Below are 17,276 nucleotides of genomic sequence, written 5' to 3'. Positions count from 1 at the left end.
CATTCTACTCATGTAAAAGCACCAGGCAGGCCCCACAAATAACCCAGAGATGCATTTTAAATAAAAGGACACATTCTACTCATGTAAAAACACACTGATTCCCGCACCATCCACGGGCCGGATTTAGAAGGCGATTGGGCTGGATCCGGCCCCCAGGCCTTAGTTTGTGCCTACCCATGCTTCAGAGGATAGGAACTATAACAATGGATTCTTATTACAGTGGTACCTCAGGTTAAGTACTTAATTCGTTCTGGAGGTCCGTACTTAACCTGAAACTGTTCTTAACCTGAAGCACCACTTTAGCTAATGGGGCCTCCTGCTGCTGCCGCGCCGCCGGAGCACGATTTCTGTTCTCATCCTGAAGCAAGGTTCTTACCCTGAAGCACTATTTCTGGGTTAGCAGAGTCAGTCTGTAACCTGAAGCATATGTAACCTGAAGCGTATGTAACCTGAGGTACCACTGTACAAGAAAGAAGATTCCGACTTAACATTAGGAAGACAATACTGACAGTGAGAGCTGTTTGACAGTGGAATGGTTTACCTTGGAAGGTGGTGGGCTTACCTTAATGGAGGTTTTTAAACAGAGGTTGAAAGGCCATCTGCCAGGGATTCTTAAGCTGTGATTCCTGCATAGCAGATGGTTAGACTAGACTCCCAACCCTTCAGTTATACGAGTCTTTAAATATAGTTATTATATATACTGCTAGAAAACAGAGGTTAGATGTCAGGGTGGAGAAACATCTCCTGCCAGCAAGGTAAAGCATGTAACGGATTGATAAATCATCAATCGACACCCAAGCATCCGTCCTGCCTGCGGAACTGAATGAAGCGAGGAAGAATGGAAAACTTGGGCAGAATGCAAATGTGGACATACACGAGCATTTGAAATCTTCTTTCTCCCAACTAGTTTTTGGTGCTGTTCCATAGCGGGTGGAGGCGGAATTAATTGTTCTTTAATTGCAGTGGGGTGATAGGGCTTGGCTTCTTATGCACACCCTGCCATGCTTATCCCGCGGCTAACCTCTCTGAAGATTGAAGATAAGCTTCCGAGTTTGTTCCTAAGAATGGGTGAGACTGTCACATATGCAAGGCCTGTGCCACAAAGCAGTCAATCTGGACTAGTTGGATTTGGCCCTGCTCTTCTGCCTCCGGTGGAGCTAAGTCCAGGGCCTAATGTGTCCTAGTTTTGCATTCAAATCCATCTTTGTTTCATCCTGGCACTCAACCCTTGATGGCACAGGAATATAGTGCACTACCATTTCCCAGGTCAGATGGGCCATCTTGCCCAGCAGAGTTGACCCTGGATGGCAGGGTTTCTGGCAAAAGCCTTTCCCATTTCCTGCTACTGGGTCCTCCTTTTTATTTTTTTAAACTGTAGAAGACTGTGATGAACCTGGGACTTTCTTCCTTCTTCTCGTCGCATAGAGCCAAGATCTGTTGGCTCCTAGCAATCTTCTCCTTTTTGTTTTCATTTCATTTAAGAAGTGTTGGATAGGATGAAAGCATTCTCTGCAAATCCAAGCGAATCCCTTAGACACATTTTATTTTCTCATGGCCGTATAACAAGCTTCCCAGGATAACAAATCATTTTGTTTTAAGTGAGCAAAATAATCCTTTTTTGAAAGAGAGAGGGAATCCAGGAATTGGCATGTATATGGAACATCCAGGTTGACTGCTCATCCAAGATTAAAAGGAAACGGCTGGAGTTGTTATCTCAGAAGGCTTTCATTCATCCTTCTAATTGTCTTCCTCCTTGGCATATGACACCTCCTTCGCTCTTGCGCTTGGCAGTGAGTTCATGGATTTGGACTCTAAAACCTCAAAATGTCTGGGGCATTGTGGAAAAAGTGGCCTACCTCGGACCGATTTGTGTTTTTCTTTTGTACGCGTTCTCTGTTTTCGTTTTTTATAAAGTTGACATTGGAGAAGCCTCTTTTCTCAATTTAACAATTAAAGGACTCAGTTGTTTCCTCTTCCATTCATGGAAGAAAAGCTTTTTATAGCAAGTTTTTCCATTTGCAATTGCACTTCCTTGCGAGACCTCCATCCTCCTCAAACAAAATGATCGGAAACTTTCTCTCGCATTCCTAAATGTTGGGTCTGCTCATAAAAATGACTCCCTTTCCAGCTTGGAGACTTATCTTCTGGTGTGTTACTTGTTGCTTATTTCCCTGTATCTGATTTATTTTTCAATGAAGAGGTTTAATGAGTTTACAGATTGGAATGGGTAGACTTGTACAAACCCATGCTCAGTTGATCTTCTGAATATCCAAGATTTATTAGCGGGGTGGGTGGGGGTGAAAATTAATTGGTTTGCCTTTCCAAAAAAAAATGTATTTGTCTTACATAACCCCATTAAATTTACTGTAATTAGTAATTATTAAAATTAGTTGATAGGTTAATTAGGATTCTCCCTGTAGGGATGAACAGCTAGGCACATTGCCTTGACACCCATGAGCGAGTTCAGTTAAAAGGCAGCACTTAAATCACATAATTTGTAGGCTCTTCTCCCATCTGTGAACCAGGGAAGTGCCAGCTGCCACAAGGCAGGCATAGGCAAACTCAGCCCTCCAGATGTTGTGGGACTCCAGCTCCCATCAGCCTCAGCCAACATTGCCAACGGTCAGGGATGATGGGTGCTGTAGTCCAGGAACATTTGAACAGGGTCTCCAGCTGGTTTTTGGACTGCAGCGCCCATCATCCTGAGCTAGCAGGACCAGTGGTCAGGGATGATGGGAATTGTAGTCCAAAAACAGCTGGAGATCCAAGTTTGGGAAACCCTGATCTAGAGGGCCACAGGTTCCCATCTGTGCCATAAGAGTGTGAGTGAGAAGTCAGAGCCTGGCTCTATGCATGTAGCAGAATGAGGAGTGGCATGCATTGCACCATGGCAAATGAGAGACCTTGAGGACTTCCTGATCCCTGATGTCCCTGCCCGATCCCTGATAAATAAGAGCAAAGCATTTTTCCACTTGCATAATGGAGATGTTTTCTGCTGAGGCTCCATAAAACTGCTGTTGGGAAGGTTATTTAGGTAGCGTCCTTAATTGCAAGTAGCAAAACTGCGGTGGAAACTTTGAATCTATCATTAAGAGTTTAATCACGCTTCCTCATGCTCCAGATCCGGGAGATCAAATGTTTACATCTTCATCTGTCAGCCAGCTGCATGGCGAGTTATTGCAGCATGTTTCTTAAGTGTCACTTTCTATTAAGTAACGTTTCAGTTTGGTTCGCCAGTTGTTTGTAGCTCTGGCGTAGTTATGTGGTGGGTGTGGAACCTTTAACGCAGCCTAGGTTGAAATTCTGTGTTTTTGCATAGAGGGGTGTTGGCAGGATTTCTGGCAGAGGGAGCTAGCCGTCTAATCTGTGCTGCAGTGCCCCCTGCCAGGGTGGCCAGAAGTGGTACTGCGGCTCATCTCTCTTGGCTCGCCTCCCCTTGTTTTTGCCTGATCACCAGCTGCTAGCCTGCCTTTGCGCTAGGGTGGCCACTAAATGCATCACCCCCAAAAGAGGGGAAAAGGAGGCAGATTTGCATACAGTGGTGCCTCGCAAGACGAAATTAATCCGTTCCGCGAGTCTCTTCGTCTTGCGGTTTTTTCGTCTTGCGAAGCATGGCTATTAGCGGCTTAGAGGCTATTAACGGCTTAGCGGCGTTAAGAAAAAGGAAACAAACTCGCAAGAACTCGCAAGACGTTTCGTCTTGCGAAGCAAGCCCATAGGAAAATTCGTCTTGCGGAACGACTCAAAAAACGCAAAACCCTTTCGTCTAGCGAGTTTTTCGTCTTGCGAGGCATTTGTCTTGCGGGGCACCACTGTATGCTAATTTTTATATGCAGGTGCAAACTAAGAAGCTTCAAAAGAGAACTGAGAAGTTAAAGAAATCTCACCATAATGGGAAAAGACCGTGACTGGGTGACTTGCTTAGTCTGTTGCTCACTGTTGATGAAAAGCTTTATTTATTAAATTTAAATACAACACATAAAAAGTGCTTTTGAAAGAAAGTGAAGAAAGAAGGAGTGGTTTGATAAAGACCCCTGCTCTCACTTCGTGGAGTTCTTCATCTTTAAGCCGGAGGAGACAACTCTTCATTTCTTGCCTGGCTTCTCAACACGGACATTGCTGCAAGTAACCGAGAAGGGCAGGCTGGGCGAGAGTGCCCGATTGGCTTTGCCACTGCACTAGTGCCATTCTAGCCTCACCACTGCTTAGCCCCCCCTCTCTCTTGGTTACCAGCCACAACCTCCATATTGGGAAACCAGCTAAACAACACCCCCCCCTTCCCTGCTGGTCTCTACTAATGACCGAAATTCTGCTTCGACCATGTTACTGTCTCCGATCCTGCTATGTCCTCCGTGTTGGGTCTGCACCAGTGCCGGATTTACGTATAAGGTAGACAAGCTATAGCTTAGGGCCCCACTCTCTTGGGGCCCCCCCAAAAAAGTTTGAAGGAAAAAAACAAACTGGATGTACAATTCCAAAATATAAGATAAAAAACAAATAAAATAAAACCTACATACAGCAACAGCGTTTTGTGTTGTGTAGGCTCCTATGATGTAAGTAATGGGCCCCGCCTGCTAGCCTGCTCCCTAAAATATCACTGGTTTGCTCATTTCTATATATAGGGTGCCTACATTCTGCATGTGCAAATCGCTTTAGATACCTAAAGGTAAAGGTAAAGGGACCCCTGACAATTAAGTCCAGTCGCAAACGACTCTGGGGTTGCGGTGCTCATCTCGCTTTAAAGGCCGAGGGAGCCAGCGTTTATCTGCTTCACAGACAGTTTTTCTGGGTCATGTGGCCAGCGTGACTAAGCCGCTTCTGGTGAAACCAGAGCAGCACACGGAAACTCCGTTTACCTTCCCGCTGCAGCGGTACCTATTTATCTACTTGCACTGCGTGCTTTCGAACTGCTAGGTGGGCAGGAGCTGGGACCGAACAACGGGAACTCACCCCGTTGCAGGGATTTGAACCGCCGACCTTTCTATCGGCAAGCCCTAGGCTCAGTGGTTTAACCCAAAGCGCCACCCACGCCCCTTTAGATACCTGTTAGGTCCATAAATTACCTTATAGCATATATTCAACACAAAAAACAGCGACCATTTGTTGTTGACAAAGGTCAGCTGGACATAAAAAGGGCCCCATTACCCTTAGTAGCTTAAGGCCTCGTCAGACCTAAATCTGGCCCTAGTCTGCACGGCCATTCCTTTTCCCCCTCCCAGAGTAACAGCAAAACAACTGATTGCTAGACTTTTCTTTATGGATTGACTAATCAAGGCGCAAACAAGGCACATTTTGTGGCTTCCGTATTTGGACCTTTTTTCAGAGCTCTGTCCAGCTGCATTCTGCCACATTGCCCCTCTACACCTTAAAGTCTTGATCTAGGCCTGGGGTCAGCAAACATTTTCAGCAGGGGCCGATCCACTGTCCCTCAGACCTTGTGGGGGGGCCAGACTATATTTTGGGGGAGGGAAATGAACAAATTCCTATGCCCCACAAATAACCCAGAGATGCATTTAAAATAAAAGCACACATTCTACTCATGTAAAAACACCAGGCGGGCTGGATTTAGAAGGTGATTGGGCCAGATCCGTCCCTGGGTTTGCCCACCCATGATCTAGGCCAATCACGAATATTTCAGAGAAAATCTTGCTTGCTGACGATCATTACTTTTTAATGAAGTTTAATAGGGCATTTAGAAGGGCCTTCTCAGCAGTGGCGCCCTCCCTGTGGAACGCCCTCCCATCAGATATCAAGGAGATAAAAGAACTACAAACTTTTAGAAGACATCTGAAGGCAGCCCTGTATTGGGAGGTTTTTTAATGTTTGACGTTTTATTATGTTTTTATATGTGCTGGAAGCTGCTCAGAGTGGTTGGGGAAACCCAGCCACATGGGCGGGGGTATAATTATTATTATTATTATTATTATTATTATTATTATCATGTTGCTCGGCCCATCGCCTCTTGTAGCAGTTTCAGGAGCTGGGGTTCTCACAGACAGAGGGTGGCATGATTGTTGCTTCTTTGTATGCAAAGGAGGTTGCAATTAATGAGCTTGAAGTTGGTTTGCCTGCCGCTGAAAAGTTTTTGGTACCACCACAGCTTAATGAATTATGGGGAATGTTTCATTTTTCTTTTATTGTGCCAAAAAAGCATAACAAATCCAAAAGCCCCAAATGCATCTAGGAGCACTAGCTGCAAACTTTGGGGTGTTTGAGTAGGTGTAATAGGATCACACAGACACATTCCATACCAAGGCCCTCCAGGGAATTGCAAATGTAGCAGAACTAGCAAAATACCTAAAAAGTTCAGCCCCCATAAACCAGCCAAGTTCCATAAAGATTATATAAGTGTGTGTGTGTGTGTGTGTGTGTGTGTGTGTAATGGTGGCTTCTACAAAGGCAATTAAATGCATAGTTTATAGCTAATGCCCAAAATATCCAATTTACTTTTAAAAAGGAGTTGTGTTGCCAAATCATAAATGCAGACCAATAAGCAAACAGAGCCAAAGTTTGCTGTATCTCTAATCATCCCCCCAAACCCTATAAGACAGAGAGGTCTATAGAGGAAACCTATAGGGCAGGAGTGAGGGAACCTGTGGCCCTCCAGATGTTCTGCGGGAGAATATTCAGACTGATGATTGTGAGCGCCAACATGCCCTACAGCAGCCTTCCTCAACATTGTGCCCTCTAGAGGTTGTTGAATGATAAATCTCTTCATCCCTGATCATTGGCCATGCTGTCTGGGACTGATAGGAGTTTGGTACCCTGTCCACAGGGTACCAAAATGGGGAAAGACTGATGTAGAAGAACACTTTGGTCTAGGCCATGGCAGGCTTGGGTTCTGCACTCAAGCATGAAATGCAGCGAAAGTTGCCTTAGGCCAATCACACACACACACACACAGAGAGAGAGAGAGAGAGAGAAAGAGAGAGAGAGAGAGAGAGCCTAACCTGCCTCACAGGGCTGTTGTGAGACTAAAATAGGGTGGTATATATACCGGCGTTTGTCCACAGACAGCTTTTCCTGGTCGTGTGGTCAGCAGGACTAAACCGCTTCTGGTGCAATGGAACACCGTGACGAAAACCAGAGCGCACGGAAACGCCGTTTACCTTCCTGCAGCAGCGGTACCTATTTATCTACTTGCACTTTGTGCTTTCAAACTGCTAGGTTGGCAGGAGCTGGGACAGAGCTCACCCCGTCGTGGGGATTTGAACTGCCGACCTTCTGATCAGCAAGCCCAAGAGGCTCAGTGGTTTAGACCACAGTGCCACCCGCGTCCATAAATTACCTATAAATAAATATTGCCCGCAATGTCAGGTTTTCCGTTTCATTCAGGTTAAAAGCAAATATATCTAATTATTCGTTTTAGGGGATTATCTGCATATATGTCTCTTTACCTGTACATTTTGCTGGTATAATTATTGAGCATTATTTTCTGGGTGGGGGCGGAATCTCTATCATTGTTAAATGAATTTTTGTTTCAGAATTATTATTATTCATCCTCCATCCTAAGATCACAGGGCAGGTTACAACCTAAGAACACAATATTAAATTATGTCTCATGTAATTTAATGGGAACATATAGTTTTGGAGCAAGAACAGGTAAATGAGCATAGGGTTGCAGCCTCAGATCTCATTGAAAAACCAGTGAGGCTTAGTTTTTTTGCACTGATTTGAAATGGCAAGAAAGCATAAGTAACTTAGACTGAGTTCAGTCCATTCATGAGGTGGGGGGGGGGGAGCAGTTTGCAAGCATAAACTCCATACATTGATGTGGGGGGGAAACTTCCCTAACCTCACTCAGAAAGAATGTATTACAAGATCTAATGTTCTTGGCACAAAGTACAACCATAAACCCTTTACATGAGGAATTTACATGTCCATAACATTTTGCAATAGATCTCCAGTTATTCAGTATATAATTATTTGTCTCAAGACTTTTTAATATTTGAGGGCACTAAACAATAAGCATTTTTTAAAAGGGCCTCTCCTGCAAAGCACGTGAATAATGTAATCACACATAGTTCCAGTTCTACAGAAGCAGGAGTCCATTTATGCACTGTTTTACCTACGAAGAAATAGCCATTATATAGAAAAATACACAGGTCATAATGTAAGAAGGGTGGTCTTGTTCTGTGAACGAGCTTTGAGCTCATCCCCTCTGCCCTCCCCTCTCTTCCTCTGTTGCAATTTCGCGGAGGAGATTGGAGGCTTTTGCTTCTGTTTTAAACCAACGCGGGTCAGTCTTTGTTAAGATTTACTGTAACAAACCAACTTCAGACTCGAGTTACTTAGGCTGGCTTGTTTCAGTAAAACGATACAGTCGTACCTTGGTTTTCAAACAGCTTAGTTCTCGAATGTTTTGGCTCCCGAACGCCGGTTTGCAAACTATTTTTGGAAGCCGAACGTCTGACGGGGCTTCCGACTGGCTGCAGGAGCTTCCTGCAACCAATCAGAAGCTGCGCTTTGGTTTCCAAACGTTTTGGAAGTCTAACGGACTTCCGGAACGGATTCCGTTCGACTTCCGAGGTACGACTGTAGTTGAGTTCAATCATAATTTAGGGTGTGAGCATAACAGTAAACTATGGTTAATCAAAAATGTAAGTGAAAACCTCCAGTCCCCTCCACACTCGTATGGAGTAGGGAGTTTGTGAATTATAGGCTCATTCATTTAATGATATTTTATTCTTAAGTTTGAATGCAGCCAGTGGTGGACTAATCCATGGGCGTGGGGCAGAAGGAAAACAAACCCAGAAAACACTTCCTCCTAGACAGGAAGCGCCATAAAGAGTTTCCTGTTTGTTCCTTGGGCAAACATCCCATCGCAGGGTGGTACTCATGGCTCTGGTATGTTTCACTGTGTGCATCAGCTCTGGCTCCTGGCTTCGTTTATTGGATTGGACCTTCCCCCACCCCTGGGAATAGCTTCTGGATTTTGACACCCTTGACTGATGCCTACAGTTCAGTTTGGGTGACCCAAATCTCCTGCCTAAGAGCCTGGCTCTCCACTGCCAGTCACATTGGACAATACTGGGCTGGGTGGACAAATTATCTAACTTTTGTAAGGCAACTGTGCTGTAGGGGTCGGATTCTGCACATGATTTGTTATGCCTCTTGCTGTCAAAAGGCTCCTTTGCTCATCCAGCTGGTTTCTCTCATCTAGAGCAGAGCAGTGTCTTTCAAGGAAGTTCCAGTCTTGCCGACTCTAGGGGAGTTCTGCAAACTTTTTTGTAATGGACCTTGTTGGAAGGACAGAAAGATAGGCAGGGGGAAAAGGAAAGGACAGAATATCACTGGAGAAGGGACACATCAGAAGAGGGTTTTCTCATACAGTGGTACCTCGGGTTACAGACGCTTCAGGTTACAGACTCCACTAACCCAGAAATAGTACCTCGGGTTAATAACTTTGCTTCAGGATGAGAACAGAAATCGCGCAGTGGCAGTGGAAGGCCCCATTAGCTAAAGTGATACATCAGGTTAAGAGCAGTTTCAGGTTAAGAACGGACCTCCAGAACGAATTAAGTTTTTAACCCAAGGTACCACTGTATCTTCCATGGCTCCACACCTGGCTTTAGGCGGGTAAAAGAAGGCAGTGGTTCACTTCTGGCCTGCTGCAATTTGGCTTTATTAACGAAGACAACATTAAAACGTGTTATGAAAAATTGTTCTGCAAAAGCAGGCACGTTAGGCAAATTTGAGTACCAAATGTATATATCAGGAGAAATGGACACTGAAAAGAGAGCTTTTTTAAAAAAAAGAAAAGCAAAGAGGCATCAAAATGCATAGAACTGAACTTAAGATTTGCAGAATGAGAAACTGGGAGAAACTTGACAGACGAGCCCATTTCCAGTAATCATGCTACTTATTGCCTTTTGAAGGACACATTTTTTATTATTTTTATTTGCCAGCAGTTGACATGGAGTTTGTTTATGTATTTTATTGCCTTTAGATCCTGTCTTTTATCCAAGGAGCTCAATATAGTTCTCCCCGCTCCTCATTTAATCCCCACAACAGCCCTGTGAGGTAAGTAAGGCTGAGAGGCAGTGACCACAGCCAAAGGTCACCCAGTGAGCTGCATAGCTGAGCAGGGATTCGAACCCTGATCTCCCAGGCCCTAGTCCAAGACTTTAACCCCTGTGCCACACTGGCTGTGATGGAGTTGCACTTTACTTCAGTTTTGTGGTTAAAATATTGGCTACGATCCTGCGCGCACTTAAGCACGCTTTAGCTTATTGATTGAAATAGGCTGAAGAACGCCTAACCTCTTGCTGAATTGTGGTTCTCACACTGCCTTAAAGTTTTCGTCTGCGTGGGTTGTGAACGTGATCCGTGCGGGAGGCACGTTCGCAACCCACAGCAGCGCGTCTGTGCATGCGCGGGTTGCGATTCGGCGCTTCTGCGCATGCGCGAGCACCGAAACCCAGAAGTAACCCATTCCGGTGCACAACCTGAAACCACGCAAGCTGAAGCGTCTGTAACCCGAGGTATGACTGTATTTTGATTATGTGTGTATCGTACAATAACCACAGCAAAAATTCTTCTCAGTTGTTCTTTTTAAAAAAATCTTCAGCCTCTTTGCCAGCTTCTAATCAGTTGTCTGATCATCTCTTCCTGCACATGAATGTCTAATTTACATGAGATGCTGAAATATGAAAGACAAAAGTTCTAAGAGCTACAAAGCCACCTTTATGCATTCTAAGCAGACACATCCAAGCCCCTTCTTAAGAAAGGAAGAGGGCTGTGTTTGGGGGGGGGGAGTTGGAGGAGAGAGGAAACAGGACTCTGGTTGTATTATACATGCAGCATCATAAAAAAAAGAAAGATTAAATTTCTGGCCTTCCATTGTCTTCAGCCATAGCTTCCCTGCCGATGGTTATTCTGATGGGAATATTTGAACCTCCACGGGGGAAAAAATGCCTCTTGCACTAAATGAAGGGTGTGGGTTGTGTGTTTCTGGGCTGAGCACAATGCAAAGGTCAGTTTGTGATGGTTCTTGCCTCTCCTTTTCGCATGAAGTTTGTGTGTACATGAATGCATCCCTGGAATTTCACCGTGGGGTCTGCCATCTTTTGAAGCCGCTGCTAAAATTACGGCCTCGCTTCTTCCAAAGGCGGATACTGATAGAAGATTCAATGAAATCGAAGGCCGCTGGTCTGGGCAGTGTTGAAAGATACCTGGCTATGATACTATTTCTGATTTAATAATGCGGACGAGAGGCTAGCCCTTTGTAATAATTAGGACTAATTACTGAAGAGGTGTTGACAGATGGGCTAAGAGGAAACAAACTGCCTTTATCCAGTAGCTTAGAGTCGGATTACTAGGCTTGTGTTATCTGTTTCTCAGAAAGTAGACGCTTCAATCATTCACTAAGTCTTCAGAGGGAGGCAAAAGGGATCCTAACAATATACAGGATTTGGGGCGAAGCTATGAAATAAGTCTTTGATTCAGAAATGGCTAAATTAATCCCCTTTCCGTAAATTGTCGCGGGGTTTGTTTGTTTTTTTAAGTTTGAATTACAGATGGAGAATCTGATTTGGAGTACTTGGAATGAAGTCAACCAAGTATCAATGGCTTGTCTTGGTAGCGACTGTGGAAGTTTGTGGATTAAGCAGTGGCTCCCCCCTCTCTCTTTCCTGTTATGGTGACAATAGCAATTTTCTCTCCCCTCTTTTTCCCCCAAATCCTGCTCACTGTCCCCTTTGAGAAATCAAAGGTACTTTTAGAATTTTCGGCTCTTCCTTTGGCATTTTGGCAAGTAACAATTTGGGTGCTGACAATGGTAATTGGCAAAGAAATAAGGAAACTGTCCAAAAGAGGCACACACCAAAATAAACAATTTAGAAAGAAGGGGGAAATGTGATCCCAGGGCAGAGAGAATAATTTTTTGCAATAATGATAATTATTATTTATTAAATTTCTATTTAATAAATAGCAACAACGAAGTAGTAAGGCAATATTATTATTATTATTATTATTATTATTATTATTACACCCTGCTTATCTGATTGGGTTGCCCCAGCCACTCTGGGCGGCTTCCAGCATATACAGAAACATAATAAAACAACAAGCACCCTCCCATCTGATGTCAGGGACATAATAAACAGCTACACAACTTTTAGAAGACATCTGAAGGCAGCCCTGTATCAAGAAGTTTTTGATGTTTGACATTTTATTACATTTTTATATGTGTTGGAAGCTGCCCAGAGTGGCTGGGGCAATATAGTGGCTGGGGAAATAATGATGATAATAATGATGATGATAATAATAATAATAATAATAATAATAATAATAATAACAACAACAACAACAATAATAAAACAACTTCCCTAAACAGGGCTGCCTTCAGATTTCTTTTAAAGGTTGAATAGTTACTTAGCTCCTTGACATCTGATAAACATAAAATAAAAATGTTACCACTGAACATTTAAAAACATTAGACAACCTGGGCACTGGTCTTTCAAATCTAGGAGCCATATGGTTTGTTTTACAATCCTGTATGTCAGGGCTGGGGAAACTTTGACCTGGAGATACCATGATCACAAAAAGTGGTTTTCCCAGGGTGAGACTCATCCATTGTATTCCAGGTGTGCTGACCCTTGCGATTTCCCCAAATGCAGGAAACTCGACTGCGTAATTTGTCGTAGTTGCTGGACTACAACTCCCATTATTCCTGACTGTTCTCCATGCTGGCTGGGGCTGATGGGAGTTGGAGTCCAACAACACCTGGAGGGCCACATTATGGCTATATGTGTTTACTTGGAAAAGTACCTCCAGATTGCTTCTGGACCACTTTAGTCACACTGCTTTTGTCCCACCTTCTCAGTATTTGTACATATAACATATAATCATATAGAAAATAGTTCAGTAAGATACCTACAGGTGGTACCAGGTGACAGAAGGAACGCAAACTTTTCCACGTCTTATTTCAGACAAATGTCTTGGGCTACAATTCTATGCCCACTTACCTAAGAGTAAGCCCCTTAGAACTCAAAAGTCATGTATAAATTAAGCAGCTCTCCAGGATTTCAAGTGATGACCCTCTTAACAGATGCCATTTTCCAGCCGCTAACCAATCTTGACCCTGTTAGCTGCAGATAAATCCCATCATGATGGATATTAGAGACGTAGATTTCAATTATTAATACCTTGCAACAATGGAGGCATTTAAACTAGCGTTTTAAACATTTATAACGGTTTCATTGTGCGGTAAACTTGGTCATACTTTGATCTAGATGTTCTGGTTTGAGCTAATAGCGCTGGTAAAAGTCCTTAATAAATTTGGTTGGAACACAACATGATCTGATTATCTGATGAAAGATTGACAGTGTAGTTCCTGCCAGCTTGACAGTGCAACACAATAAGGGGACTATTCAGAATGCATTTGGAGGCTGATGGTTCAAATTCAGGTACCGGAGGAGGATTTGAAATTCAGGCGATGGCAAACACTTTTAACTTCGCAGTGACTTTTTGTACCCGGTGTAGAAATAACATTTCCCAGTCTCTTAATGATGGTTTGGAGAACTCTGGAACTTACAGGCTTCCTCCCTCTCCTCCCCAATGCAAACGTTTCTGTTAAGTTGTGGGTGAACATATCAGACGACACAGCGATTCTTCAAACAGCTCTTGTTTATTCACAGGCCAGAACAGAACTGAACTGAAGGGTTCAGCCAGCCTGCTTATATAGAGCTCCAGTACAACGCAACTATAACAACTTTCTGTAACTATCCAATCACTGAATGTCACTTTCGATCCCTTATTTGCATATGTGGACCTGAGTGAAAACTATCTACAGTATCCCCCTGCTGGCCCAGGGTGAGAACTTCAGTACATAACAGTTTCCCATCCCTTTCAAACTCAACCATGGTGCAGTGATTACTCTCTGCCTTGGTGTCTCAGTCAGTAGAGCAGGAGACTCTTAATCTTAGGGTTGTGGGTTCGAGCCCCATGTTGAGCAAAAGATTCCTGCATTGCAGGGGGTTGGACTAGAAGTCCTTGTATTCCCATCCAACTCTATGATTCTATTATTCTAATGTTAAACATGGTTCACTTGAAACCAGGGTCATAACCCACTGATGAAAACAGGTCTTCCTTGTAATTTTGTTTTGCCTTGGTTTTCTCATATCTGCATCCTTCTATATACCATCAGTTGAAGGTGGGTACCCCTCTCTGTTGCAGTAGTGTGCACTGGAAGCAAGATGCGTTTAGTAAACATAAGCGGCGTTTTTTTAAAAATCAATCCTTTTTTGTGGATGGGGGGGATGTTCATTAAATTTCTAAGCTAATACCTTTGACAGATCTCAAGGCACTTAAAAAAATTGTGTGCGTATGTGTATTTGTGTTGGTGTTTACACACACAGAGAAGAATTCCTTAAAGGAAAGACAGAAAAAGTGAAAAGTGTGTAACCTATAAATATCTCAGCAAACTGCAGGAAGCTTCCTTGTACAAAATCAGAACACTGGTCCATCTAACAGTATTGCCCACTCTGACTGGTAGCTGCAGTCCAGGATTTCTGGCAGGAGTTTTTAACCTTGCCCTCCCTGCAGATGCCAAAGATTGAACCTATGTATTCAAAGATTTGTGGATGACACAACTTTGATGGCAGAAAGTGAGGACGAATTAAAGAACCTCTTTAATGAGGGTGAAAGAGGAGAGCGCAAAATATGGTCTGAAGCTCAACATCAAAAAAACTAAGATCATGGCCACTGGTCCCATCGCTTCCTGGCAAATAGAAAGGGAATAAATGGAAGCAGTGAGAGATTTTACTTTCGTGGGCTCCATGATCACTGCAGATGATAACATCAGTCACAAAATTAAAAGACCCCTGCTTCTTGGGAGAAAAGCGATGACAAACCTAGACAGCATCTTAAAAAGCAGAGACATCACCTTATGGTGCTGGAGGAGACTCTTGAGAGTCCCATATACTGCAAGAAGGTCAAACCTATCCATTCTGAAGGAAATCAGCCCTGAATGCTCACTGGAAGGACAGATCCTGAAGCTGAGGCTCCAATACTTTGGCCACCTCATGAGAAGAGAAGACTCCCTGGAAAAGACCCTGATGTTGGGAAAGATGGAGGGCATAAGGAGAAGGGGACGACAGGACGAGATGGTTGGACAGTGTTCTCGAAGCTACTAACATGAGTTTGACCAAATTTTGGGAGGCAGTGGAAGACAGGAGTGTCTGGTGTGCTCTGGTCCGTGGGGTCATGAAGAGTTGGGCACGACTAAACAACAACAGCAACAAAGAATGGCCATTGCTCAGTCGCATCTCAATTTTATTTTGTATGCAGAAGGTCCCAGGTATCTAGGGACTACCCCTTCTTTGCTGGAGTTCAGATAATACTAAGCGAGATGGACCCAGTGGTCTGCCTCTGTGTGAGGCAAAGTTCCCATGTACCTTTTCAATCCTTACGTTCCTAAGGAAGGTTTTGTGTGGTCTTTTTGGCCAAGACACAATTAGATTGAAATGTTGCAAACAAGCAGTATAAGGTCTTCATGTCTGAACCTCCTGTCTCATTAAAAGTAGAAGAGGACAGGACTAGGTCCATCACAGTAAAATGTACGGCACTGTGTGCCTTTGGGAATAAACGAGAAATGTTCGAAACCTTTCCTTTATTTATCTTAAGTGCGATATCATCACAGAGACAGGTATGGCTGGAAACATTACAGACTTCTGATATTATAGAAATTATTATAAAAATAAACCCATTTAACATTGATACCCCCTTTTCCCCCCAAGGGGATGAGCTTCATTTGTAGCACGCTTTAAACTCTGAAGTTCTCCACCTTTCCTATCTTATTGTACAGTGGTACCTCGGAAGTCGAACGGAATCCGTTCCAGAAGTCTGTTCGACTTCCAAAACGTTTGGAAACCAAAGCGCAGCTTCCGATTGGCTGCAGGAAGAAGCTCCTGCAGCCAATCGGAAGCCCCGCCGGACGTTCGGCTTCCAAAAACAGTTCGCAAACCGGAAGAGTCACTTCCGGTTTGCGGCGTTCGGGAGTCAAAACGTTCGGAAGCTAAGCTGTTCGAAAAGCAAGGTACGACAGTATATCCACAACATAGGTTCCACCTTGAACAAATTATTGGGGGACCTGGCTGCCTACGCTTGTCCCAACTCCCCACCCCACTTCTTCTACTGCGCACAACTGAGCACAGGCCTCCCCCCCTCTTTCTGTTTCTCTTCGCTCGCCCACCTCCCCCCTCACCTGCTCGCCTCTCCTACTGGCCTTCCTGCCTCTCCCCAGCTGCCACGGCTCAGACACGCTCGGAAATGTCACCGAAAACCAGGAGCCAAGGTGGGAAAAGAGGGCGGAACCAGTGGTGTGCGGTGCAGATTTTTGTAAGGGAACAGTTAGGGTCCGAGGCACCAGCTTGCGAGGGCAATTCGGGGGGGGGGGGATGTCCTGATGTCCCTTTCATGAACATCGCACCTCCCTCCCTAAGCTGGGCAGAGGCTTCTCAGGTTTAATACTCTAAGTTACCAGGAACATTTAGGGTACTAGCCCAGTCCACTGACCGCACACCACTGGGCGGCACCCGGCTGGAGGGGAGACGGCTGCCCAAGGGAGAGAGGGAGGCGCCAACTTGCAGAAAATGTTGGGGGGAGTGGCCTTCCTAAATATTTTATTGGGGATGCCAAAGGGGCCAGCACCCCAAAAGAGTTTGGTGCCTGTGATCCACAGCCATTTATAGACTGGGTATTTGGGGAGAGAGATTGGTTAAGTTCAGCATTATTCACGTAAACTAGGCATAGGCAAACTCCGGCCCTCCAGATGTTTGAGACTACAATACCCATCATCCCTGACCACTGGTCCTGTTAGCTAGGGATGGTGGGAATTGTAGCCCCAAACATCTGGAAGGCCGGAGTTTGCCTATGCCTGACATAAACAATAACCTCATGCTAAGCAGAAAGCAATTTCTCCTTACTTTTTGGACCTTTAGAGATTCTAAAACCTTGCTTATAAGAAAATGTGGCCCACATCTTTGCTTGAGCCGAAGCTGGCGCTACTAAGACCCATTAAGTACCTATCAAAAGGATTTGTTTTGTTTTTTCCTGCCTGGGTTGCAAATAGGCAGCTTGGGTAAGTGGTGTGCATTCTTAAAGGAGTTAGGATTTTGGTACGGGGCCCATTGTTCTCCTTCAGGTTAGAAATGTGTTTTCTTTCTTTAAGGACGTGCTTCGCCGTTTGGAGAGGAAGAGAGCGATGCGAGGTTGTCTATCATGTCTCATGTTCTTATGCCCCGTGGGTGGGAAAGCAAAGTAACAGAACAGACAAA

At 44.3% G+C, this 17,276-nt stretch overlaps 1 protein-coding gene across 4 annotated transcripts in view; it reads left to right on the top strand.

Annotated features, from left to right (window-relative positions):
• GNB1L (G protein subunit beta 1 like) overlaps nt 1-17,276 on the top strand; it is an 84,670-nt gene that overhangs the window by 12,733 nt on the left and 54,661 nt on the right. Inside the window, exon 1 of one of the 4 annotated variants that reach the window (XM_080985250.1) lies at nt 10,005-10,023. The exons of the other annotated variants lie outside the window; for them this stretch is intronic. The gene's annotated coding sequence lies outside the window, so the exon portion shown is untranslated. Of the gene's footprint in view, nt 1-10,004; nt 10,024-17,276 lie in introns of those variants that run through there. 4 annotated transcript variants of the gene reach the window in all.

The sequence above is a fragment of the Podarcis pityusensis genome (genome assembly GCF_964106645.2).
Source record: "Podarcis pityusensis genome assembly, chromosome: 16".
NCBI classification, from domain to species: Eukaryota; Metazoa; Chordata; class Lepidosauria; order Squamata; family Lacertidae; genus Podarcis; species Podarcis pityusensis.
Note: the sequence above shows the minus strand (reverse complement) of the source record. Positions and strands in the feature narration are given on the sequence as shown.